The following is a 10,021-nucleotide window of genomic DNA, read 5'->3' on the forward strand; positions in this document are numbered from 1 at the left end:
GCTGACCGGAGCTGGACTGGACCCCGGTGGAGCGGACTGCTCTGGCTCCGGAGTGGAGCAGCTGACTGGAGCTGGATCAGGCACCGGTGGAGCAGACTTCTCTAGCTCCGGAGTGGAGCAGCTGACCGGTGCCGAACCAGGCACTGGTGGAACAGGCATGGGCCGTGCCGGACTGGACACACGCACCACTGGTCTGGTGCGAGGAGCAGGAACGGGCCGGGCCGGACTGGCGACACGCACCACTGGCTTGGTGCGAGGAGCAGGAACAGGCCGGGCCGGACTGGGAACACGCACCACTGGCTTGGTGCGAGGAGCAGGCACGGGCCGGGCAGGACTGGGAACACGCACCACTGGCTTGGTGCGAGGGGCAGGAACGGGCCGGGCCGGACTGGGAACACCCACCACTGGCTTGGTGCGAGGAGCAGGAACGGGCCGTACCGGGCTGACGACACGCACCACTGGCTTGGTTCGGGGAGCAGGAATGGGCCGTACCGGGCTGGCGACACGCACCACTTGCTTGGTGCGGGGAGCAGGAACGGGCCGGGCCGGACTGGGAACACGCACCACTTATTGGTGCGAGGAACAGGAACGGGCCGGACTGGGAACACGCACCACTGGCTTGGTGCGAGGAGCAGGAACGGGCCGGGCCGGACTGGGAACACGCACCACTGGCTTGGTGCGAGGAGCAGGAACAGGCCGGGCCGGACTGGGAACACGCACCACTGGCTTGGTGCGGGGAGCAGGAACAGGCCGGGCCGGACTGGCGACACGCACCACTGGCTTGGTGCGAGGAGCAGGAACAGGCCGGGCCGGACTGGGAACACGCACCACTGGCTTGGTGCGAGGAGCAGGAACGGGCCGTACCGGGCTGTCGACACGCACCACTGGCTTGGTGCGGGGAGCAGGAACGGGCCGGACTGGACTGGGAACACGCACCACTGGCTTGGTGCGAGGAGCAGGACTGGGTTCCTTTATTAACCTCCGCTCCTTCTGCTGACTAACCAGCTCCTCTCTCCATGCCTCTACTTCCTCCTTCTCCCTACGAGCCTCCTGCAGTGCCTCCTCTTGACTGGATCTCCGCCGCTCTATTCTATCTATCAGCCCCCGTAATGTGGTGGCCTCCTCTCTTACCCTGCAGATCCAATCCTTCTCTCTCTCTCGGCACTCCTCCTCCAGTGAGGACTCCTCCGGGAGCCCCCACAAGTTAGGGAACAGAAACTCATCGTCGTCGTCATCCTCCGACTCCTCCGTATAGAACTTTTCCCACTCTTCTTCCCATGGTCGTAGGGAATCATACTGGAAACCCACCGGGTGCAGTGGTCGGGGCTCTTCTCTCTCGCTCCCCGACCACCCCTTTAGCCCCCCCAAAAAAATGTATTGGGTCTGCTTCTCGGGCCTCCTCCTCGGCCGGCTTCTGTGTTGCCGTTGCTCCTCTCCTACCTGGGCTTCCTTCTTCGCCCAGGGTCCTTTTCCCGCAAATATCTCCTCCCAAGACCAAATCTTCCCCACCTGTGTCCAGGGTGTTTGCTCCTGGGCACGCTGCTTGGTCCGTGTTTGGTGGGATCTTCTGTCACGTTCGTTTAAGGACGGGTCAGACCAAGGCGCAGCGTGAAATGCGTACATGTTTATTACAACGATTAACACACTAACAAAACAACAAACCAACGAAACGTGAAGTCCAAAGGCTGTCCACAAAACTAGCCTAAACACGGAACAAGATCCCACAAACCATGAATGCCAATAGGCTGCCTAAGTATGCTCCCCAATCAGAGACAACGAGCGACAGCTGCCTCTGATTGGGAAACACACCCGGCCAAACATAGAACTACAACCTTGATCACAAACATAGAAAATACAACATAGAACATTCACACCCTGACTCAACATATAAGAATCCCCTGAGTCAGGGCGTGACAAGGATGGAGCTAGCATGCCATGGTTTCTTTTAACTCATACAAAGCTGTTCAATTTAGTCTATTCAAACAGACCCCATTTCAAAAGAAACAAGCACTCAATAACATTCTGAGAATCAAATCTTTCTTAGAGCTTGGTGAGAGCAGGGTTGTCCTATGGTTATTTTGCATACAACCTTCCCACAACATTTTGTGAATGGTGCAGGATAGTTGCTTGGTTTTGGAACATTCTCAGCACATTTGAGGAACTTGACAAAATAATTTTATTTTCTTGGCATTTCATTACTTTAACAGAACGTTTCCCTAAAAGTTCAAACGTGGTTACATTTAATTTAATGTTTGGTGATGTTTTAGGAACGTTCTCCAACTGGTTTGACATTGTGAATGTTCTCAAATAGTTAAGAAACAACGTTCTTCTGTGGGAATTTGAATACTTCAGCATAACGTTTCTTACAGGCTTCCTCATGGTTCTATTTAAAGTAATGTTCTCAAAATGTTCAGAGAACCTTAAGAAACAATGTTCTTCTGTGGGAATTTCAGTACTTCAGTATAATGTTTTCTGCAGGTTTCCTCATGGTTCTATTTAAAGTCATGTTCTCAGAACATTAAGAAAACTTTCCATAAAAACCACAAGAAAACAGTAATGTTCAAAGAACTTTCTAAGAATGTTATTTAAAAACATACATTCCGTTCTCAGTGTCAACAAAACTCTCTCTATCCTCTATCTTGTTAAGTGTGTTCAGGTGTGTTGGCCGCGCCCGTTGATGCCACACCTGATCTTATGTGCTAGCTGGGCACTGACACCGGTTACACAGAGAACAGAGAACCAAGAACAGTCAAGGCAGAGCTCTCCATGTCCATAAGTATCCATGCATGGTTGTTCATGGGTGACTGTAATATTAGTGAAACATCAAGACCAAAGATTATCAGAAGGTGGTCAACGAAGGGTTAGAAACAGTCAGACAAATCTTTGCTCAGTTATCCTAATCTCTTTATTAAGATGTTGTAGTAGTTTGCTCAGACATCTTGAGTTGCTGTGAGTTTGACAAGTTCACAGATGGTAACACAGTGTGGATAAACTTCTAAAAAAACAAGATTACTTCTCATCCATGTTCACCACTTTGACCAGTACACTGAGTATACAAAACATGCTCTTTCCATGAGTTAGACTGACCAGGTGAATCCAGGTGAAAGCTATGATCTCCTATTGATGTCACTTGTTAAATCCACTTCAATCAGTGTAGATGAAGGGGAGGAGACAGGTTAAAGAAGGAATTTTAAGACTTGAGACAATTGAGACATGGATTGTGTATGGGTGCCATTCAGAGGGTGAATGGGCAAGACAAAATATTTAAGTGCCTTTGAACAGGGTATGGTAGTAGGTGCCAGGCGCACTGGTTTGAGTGTGTCAAGAACTGCAATGCTGCTGTTTTTTTTTCACGATCAACAGTTTCCTGTGTGTATCAAGAATAGTCCACCACCCAAAGGACATCCAGCCAAAAGGGGTGCAACTCAATAATAGGATGGTGATCCTAATGTTTTGTACACTCAGCGGTGTTACAGCCACCTCCAAAACGAAAGGTTTCATCAGGGATTCATGGCTAACACTTGAGTCAACCTTGGCTCCAAACATCCTCTCATTTTTAAAGACCAGGTTAAATTGCACTTCTTGAAATTTTTTAGACTGACAGTCTGAAGTTGCCATGGCCCCAACTTCCATAACACTTTAATAAAACCAATGCTGGAATGCATAAAAAGGGGAAGACATATTACTGTGCAAAGCTGATGCCAACAGGGAAGGGGCCATGTGTAGTGATGGACAGGTGTTCAGCAGTGGACAGGTGTGTTAATCAGCGATGATGGCTGAGACGACACTGTGTGAGAGCGAGAGAAGAGCATCAGAGCACTGCCCGATGTACATAATGTAGCACCGACTAGACACCGTCTACTGCCTCTCTCACGCAGTGATACCACCGGCAACATGTTATTCCTACTTTTACAATGCAAATGCTTTTTCAAGACACTGCACACATACACATATGAAGATAATATAAGTGCTAATTCACAAGAAGTGCTCCAACAACAAGAGTTGATGATGATATCGCAAGCGAGTATGACGTGAAAGAGGTTGCATACATACGACACAATCAAAATAATGTACTGTAAAAAAAGACTGCAGAGTTCAGCTGGTGGCACAAGACCAGGGTCTCTATGCTTGGACATTCTGGATAAAGCACAGTTCAGCTGGTTAAGAAGTAGAAGAAGAAGAATGCACAAATGTGACATCACTGGACAAGGTAGCTCACCACAAAGCACCAGAGAGGACACAGAGCCAGAATACATTGTTTCGATTATTATTATTGTTTTACAAAACTAAAAGCAAAATAATATATGCCATTTTGCAGAAACTTTTATCCAAATCTGTGTATCAGCGTTTGTTTGGTGTTTTTCAGGAGGACAAGTGGTGAGGTTTTGTTTGACCACCAATGACATGCTTCAGAGTCGGGTATACTGTACATGCTGGCATGTTCCTCTACAGTTTTATGCAAAGGCAGGCCACCTGAGTAGAGAACAGTAAAGACCAGTATTCTACAGAAATGTCTGCACTGAGAGGTAAGACCTGCAGGGAGACATTCCTCTTCAACAATCAATCACAGCTCCACAACTCCACTCTTCTTGGCACTGATATCACAGGGGTTTCCCTGCACTACTTTCCCTAACCTCACCCCTACTTGCCTTCACCCTCCTCCCCTTACCTCCCTGCCCTGCACCTGCATCCACTCACCACTCAAGGGTTTATGCTTAGAGTCAAAAAGAAATCCACTACAACAAGTGATATTTCCAGCTGAGGTAAGACAAGACAATCAGTGTAATGTATTATGTAATCTTCTGCAAGCTTGGCTCCCACAAAAGGATTCTCATAAACATAATTTCTTTATTCGTAATGATTTTCATTAAATGAACAATTAACCAACAAAATGAGGTATTCTATTGATAAAACTTCTATAAAAAAGATAGGATCCCGCTATTGAACTAATGTGCATATTTGATCAAATTAGAGCAAGATATTACTAAATTGAGCATCATATCTGCTTACTCTGGGCAAAGATGCTTACACTAAGGAACACTATGTACTGTAAGATATTTAGTTAGAAGGAAATAGTAAAAAATAACTAACTGAACTTCTTCAGTGAGAGCACACATTCCTTATGCTGGAGGCGGTTTTATGTCTTAAATGTTGGCTCTGTTTTCAACAGACCACACAAAGCCGCTGCAATAGGTGCCCCTTGAGTAAGAGTTTGAAACCGAGCTAAGATTGACACTACAAGATGTGTATATTAAAAACAGACGCTTCAGTAGAAATGTGAGTAAAGAACATGTAACACCTTCTCTAATGTTGCAAAGATACAATACATACTGTATGCTTGTGATATTATAATTAGCTGTAAACAATCACCTTCTCACAGCTACACTCAGTCTAAAATAGATATTGGTAGTTATACTGTACACTCAGTCCTACTAAATATTGTATTGGGTGGACACTTTCATCAAAATGTAACTGACTAAATAAACCTGAATGAGTTAATCAGAGCACAATGATCCATTTCTAAAAGGAATTTTGTGTCCATAATGACTGGACTAATTGTATAGATTATAGATGGACTGATAAAGTTTTCCTGAAGATCATGCTGCAGAGGAACAAAGTGCTGATCTATTGTTCCCAATAGACCAGAAGGATATGTCTTGAGAAAAAAAAGCCAGAACAAGTGCATGTAGTGTACGCAACTGAGAATTTATGGGGTTTTCAATGCATTTAAGGGTTGTAAGATGAGAACACAAAATGGACATTATTTTGCTTAGATAAAGTTTGAGCATGCCTGATCCTGAGTGAGGTCTGTTCAAAGTATAAAACTGGAATGCTTTAGTTATGAGACTCTTCTATATGCCTCTGAGTTCTAGCACCTATCTAGACTAGCTGAGGCCTCATTCTCCTGACAGACCATAAGACTCAATGTCTTGGGCCACGTTTACAACAGGCCCAGTATACCTGTATAGTCTTTGATATAGGTATACTATAATTTAGACAAAAAGCCTCACACAAAGTTTGACGAGATATTCTTGTCCTTGTGTGGAGAGACTATTTTGAATAAAAAAATATTTTGTTAGGGTACACAAAGGTAAGTGTAAGAAATGTAAGCGTCCATAAAAAGTTTAAATAATGCTTGTTTAAAAATTCTATAAAGGAAGAAATTAAAACATGATGGTAATACAAAATAGAGTATCAGTGTTTGTCAGAAGGATTATTTACAGTACCAATATAAAGTCTACACCCCCCTGAACTTTTTTCACATTTTGTTGCGTTACAAAGTGGGATTGAAGTAGATTTAATTGTATTTTTCTTGTCATTGATCTACACAAAATACTCCATAATGTGAAAGTGAAAAGAAAATGGTATGTTTATAAATTAATACAAATTAAATAACTAAAATATAGTTGTTGCATAAGTATTCACCCCCTTTGTTTAGGCAAGCCTAAAGTAGTTCAGAAGTAAAATTTGTCTTAACAAATCACATAATAAGTTATATGGACTCGCTCTGTGTGAAATAATAGGGGTTGACATACTTTTTGTAAGGTCCCCCAGTCAAGTTTTGAATTTCAAGCACAGATTCAACTACAAAGACCAGGTGTGCTTTTGGAAAGCCTCATAAAAAAGGGCAGTGATTGGTAGATGGGTAACAATAACAAATCAGACATTGAATATCTCTTTAAGCAAAGTCAATAATTATGCTGTGGATGATGTATTAAATCACCCAGAGACATCAAAGACGCAGTCTTCCTTCTGAACTGAGCTGCAGGACAGGAAGGAAACTGCTTAGGGATGTCACCATTAGGTCATAAGGTGATTTTAAAACAGTTACAGAGTTCAATGGCTGTGATGGGAGAAAACTGAGGATGGATCAACAACATTGTAGTGACTCCACAATAATGACCTAAATGACAGAGTGAAAAGAAGAATACAAATATACAGAATACAAATATTCCAAAACATGCATATGTATGCAACAAGGCACTAAAGTAATACTGCAAAAAAACACGGCAAAATGAATAGACTTTTTGGCCTAAATGCAAAGCCTTATGTTTGGGCCAAATCCAACACAACACATCACTGAGTAACCGCATGGTGGTGGCTGCATCATGGTATGGGTAAGCTTGCCATCGGCAAAGACTGGGGAGTTTTTCAGGATGAAAAGAAAACGGATGGAGCTAAGCACTGGCAAAATCCTAGGGGAAAACCTGCTTCAGTCTGCTTTACACCAAACACCTGGAGAGGAATTCACCTTTCAGCAGGACAATAACCTATAACACAAAGCCAAATCTACACTGGAGCTGCTTACCAAGGAGACAGTGAATGTTCCTGAGTGGCCAAGTTACAGTTTTGACATAAATCTGCATGAACATTTTTTGGCAAGACTTGAAAGTTGCTGTCTAGCCATGATCCCCAACACCTTGACAGAGCTTGAAGAATTTTTAAAAGAATGGGCAAATATTGCACAATACAGGTATGCAAAGCTCTTATGAGACTTACCCAAGAAGACTCACAGCTGTAATCGCTGCCAAAGGTGTTTCTAACATGTATTGACTCAGGAGGGTGATTATTTTTCATGAATCTTAAAAAAAACGTTTTCTTCCACTGAAATTACAGAGTATACAAAAAAGACAATTAAATCCATTTTAATTCCACTTTGTAACGCAACAAAATGTGAAAAAAGTTCAAAGTGGTGTAGACTTTACATGCGGTATTGTGAAAGACCTCAGGTTTGCGATAGTCAAAAGTACAAAGAAAGACTGGAAATATGGCTGAAAATAGAAGTGGTTTCTAGGTCTATTTCTCTATGATATTTCCATCCCCCTCTCACCTGCAGAGGGAGGAGCTCAGACACAGCTGAGAAAGGATGAGTGAGATGACATCACAAAGGGCGAGGCCTCCTGATGGAGGCTTGTTCATCTGTAGTAGGTCTGGTAACTAAACTGCTGCATTATTTACCTAAGGTGAAAAGTGATTTGAGGTCATTGGTAAATTAAAAATGTTTTTCTGCTCCCATCCAAAGTAGATGTAACATTGGGGGGAGTGACGACAGTTGGAAACCCAGATCTAATGGAACAACTGATTAAGAGGAAAAGGGCAATAAACAGAGATCTGTGACAGGCCGTTATGTACCATACGTGTCATTTCCTGTAGGTCTGCTAAATGACTAAAATGTAAATGTAAAATGTAAATGTAATACACATTGATGTACACAGAAAGAAGGGGATAGGCAGTTATTCATGAAAGTATTGAATCAAACAGTTAAAAAACTGATTCTAAAAGTTGCACCTATCTGCACGACACTATTAAAATCACCAACAAACCATCCTGTAAAGAAATGAGGTAGTGCTGTTGACTGGGAGCAAAACCAGGAGACCACTGCTGTAAGATGTGTTATTTTGTCATACACTTACAGTACACGTCTCATCTAGTCCTCCCCCCAAAATAATGCAACCTATATCAACTACATGTACTGTATGCGGTTCCTTCATATTTTCTTCAATTGCCTCATTTATTTTCCTTTTTCTTCATTTTCAACATATTTGTCCTATTTTATTGAATATAATCATCTATATAAATATACAGAGGTTAAAAATGCGCCTAAAATATTAGGCACCTGAGACCCACAAGCTCTAGTCAGGGAATGTGTGTGTGTGTGTGTGTTTGTGTTTGTGTGTGTGTGGATCCTGAGACAGCAGGAGGTTGGAGAGAGAGACAGGAGGTCTGCACTCTCAGAGTGTGTAAATATAAGGCTTCTTTCCTGGTGCTGGGGCAGGCAGCATCCATACAGTGAAGCCAATAGGAACAGCTCAGTCATTTGAAAGGAGCCAGGGTGAGAGTGAAAGGGCCACATGGTCATGGTTCTGCTCTATCTTCATCCGTGGTGCTGAATCAAGAGCCTCTCCACCATAATCAGTTAACCAAAGGCCGGGCCTGATGTACCCACGCTCATTCTCAGAGTCCAACAGGTCCAACAGGTCAAGGCTTATGAAAAAAGGAATAGCCTCCTTTCTACAATATGCTTCCGCCATCGTACGTCTGTAATAGGAGCCTGTAGGAAAGTACAGAGTAAGGCCAGACTAACATACTGCTGCTATGCAACAAAATGAATACCCATACATACTAGCACAAAAAAATATATACTGTATATATACACATATAAAACAATGGATTCAAAGTACCTATAAAACTGAGCCAGGAAGAAGAAAATCAGATACTGAGGTGCTTTAAAGAAAATCCTTTGATTCATCATGGATGAGAAAAATAAAGAATTCCAACTGGTCTTGGTGTGGGGGGTTGTTTCTCCTCTTGCTAAGGGCACAGGTAGCTGTGCGCTGCTGAGTTAGAGTGGACAAGGCCGGCGCTGACAAAAGGAGAGGGGGACGGGGGAGCAGGGCAGTGTCTGGAGTCCCAGTTCCCCAGGGTCTCCTGCCCCGGCCGCAGGGGCTTGGTGGAGTGGAAGCCGTTGGTGAGCCCCATTCCTGGGTGCCGCCCCACATCTACAGTCAGTTGGGCTGCCACGCCCATCATGCCCCCAACCATGCCCTCTGGCTGCCCATTGTGATTGGACACTGGCTCCAGGACAGGGCCGGGTGGGACCTTGGGCAGGGGTTGTGTCTCTAGGGACTCCTCCCCTTGTGATGGACGTTGTGGTGCCTGGGCAGGCTGTCTGACTGGCTCCCCTGGATGTTGTGGTGCCTGGGAAGGCTGTCTGACTGGCTCCCCTGGATGTTGTGGTGCCTGGGCAGGCTGTCTGACTGGCTCCCCTGGATGTTGTGGTGCCTGGGAAGGCTGTCTGACTGGCTCCCCTGGATGTTGTGGTGCCTGGGCAGGCTGTCTGACTGGCTCCCCTGGATGTTGTGGTGCCTTGGCAGGCTGTCTGACTGGCTCCCCTATATGTTGTGGTGCCTGGGCAGGCTGTCTGACTGGCTCCCCTGGATATTGTGGTTCCTGGGCAGGCTGTCTGACTGGCTCTCGTGGATGTTGTGGTGCCTGGGCAGGCTGTCTGACTGGGGAGTAA

The 10,021-nt window shown here is 44.6% G+C and overlaps 1 long non-coding RNA gene across 1 annotated transcript; it reads right to left on the bottom strand.

Moving 5' to 3' along the window:
- Positions 1-7,630: 7,630 nt before the first annotated feature.
- On the bottom strand, positions 7,631-10,015 carry LOC311111684. Its single transcript, XR_014610786.1, has 2 exons — positions 9,183-10,015; positions 7,631-9,052 (listed from the first exon to the last, which is right to left on the bottom strand). It is a non-coding gene; the product is annotated as an uncharacterized lncRNA (long non-coding RNA).
- Positions 10,016-10,021: the final 6 nt, after the last annotated feature.

The sequence above is a fragment of the Coregonus lavaretus genome (assembly GCF_964263955.1).
Source record: "Coregonus lavaretus genome assembly, chromosome: 37".
Taxonomy (NCBI): Eukaryota; Metazoa; Chordata; class Actinopteri; order Salmoniformes; family Salmonidae; genus Coregonus; species Coregonus lavaretus.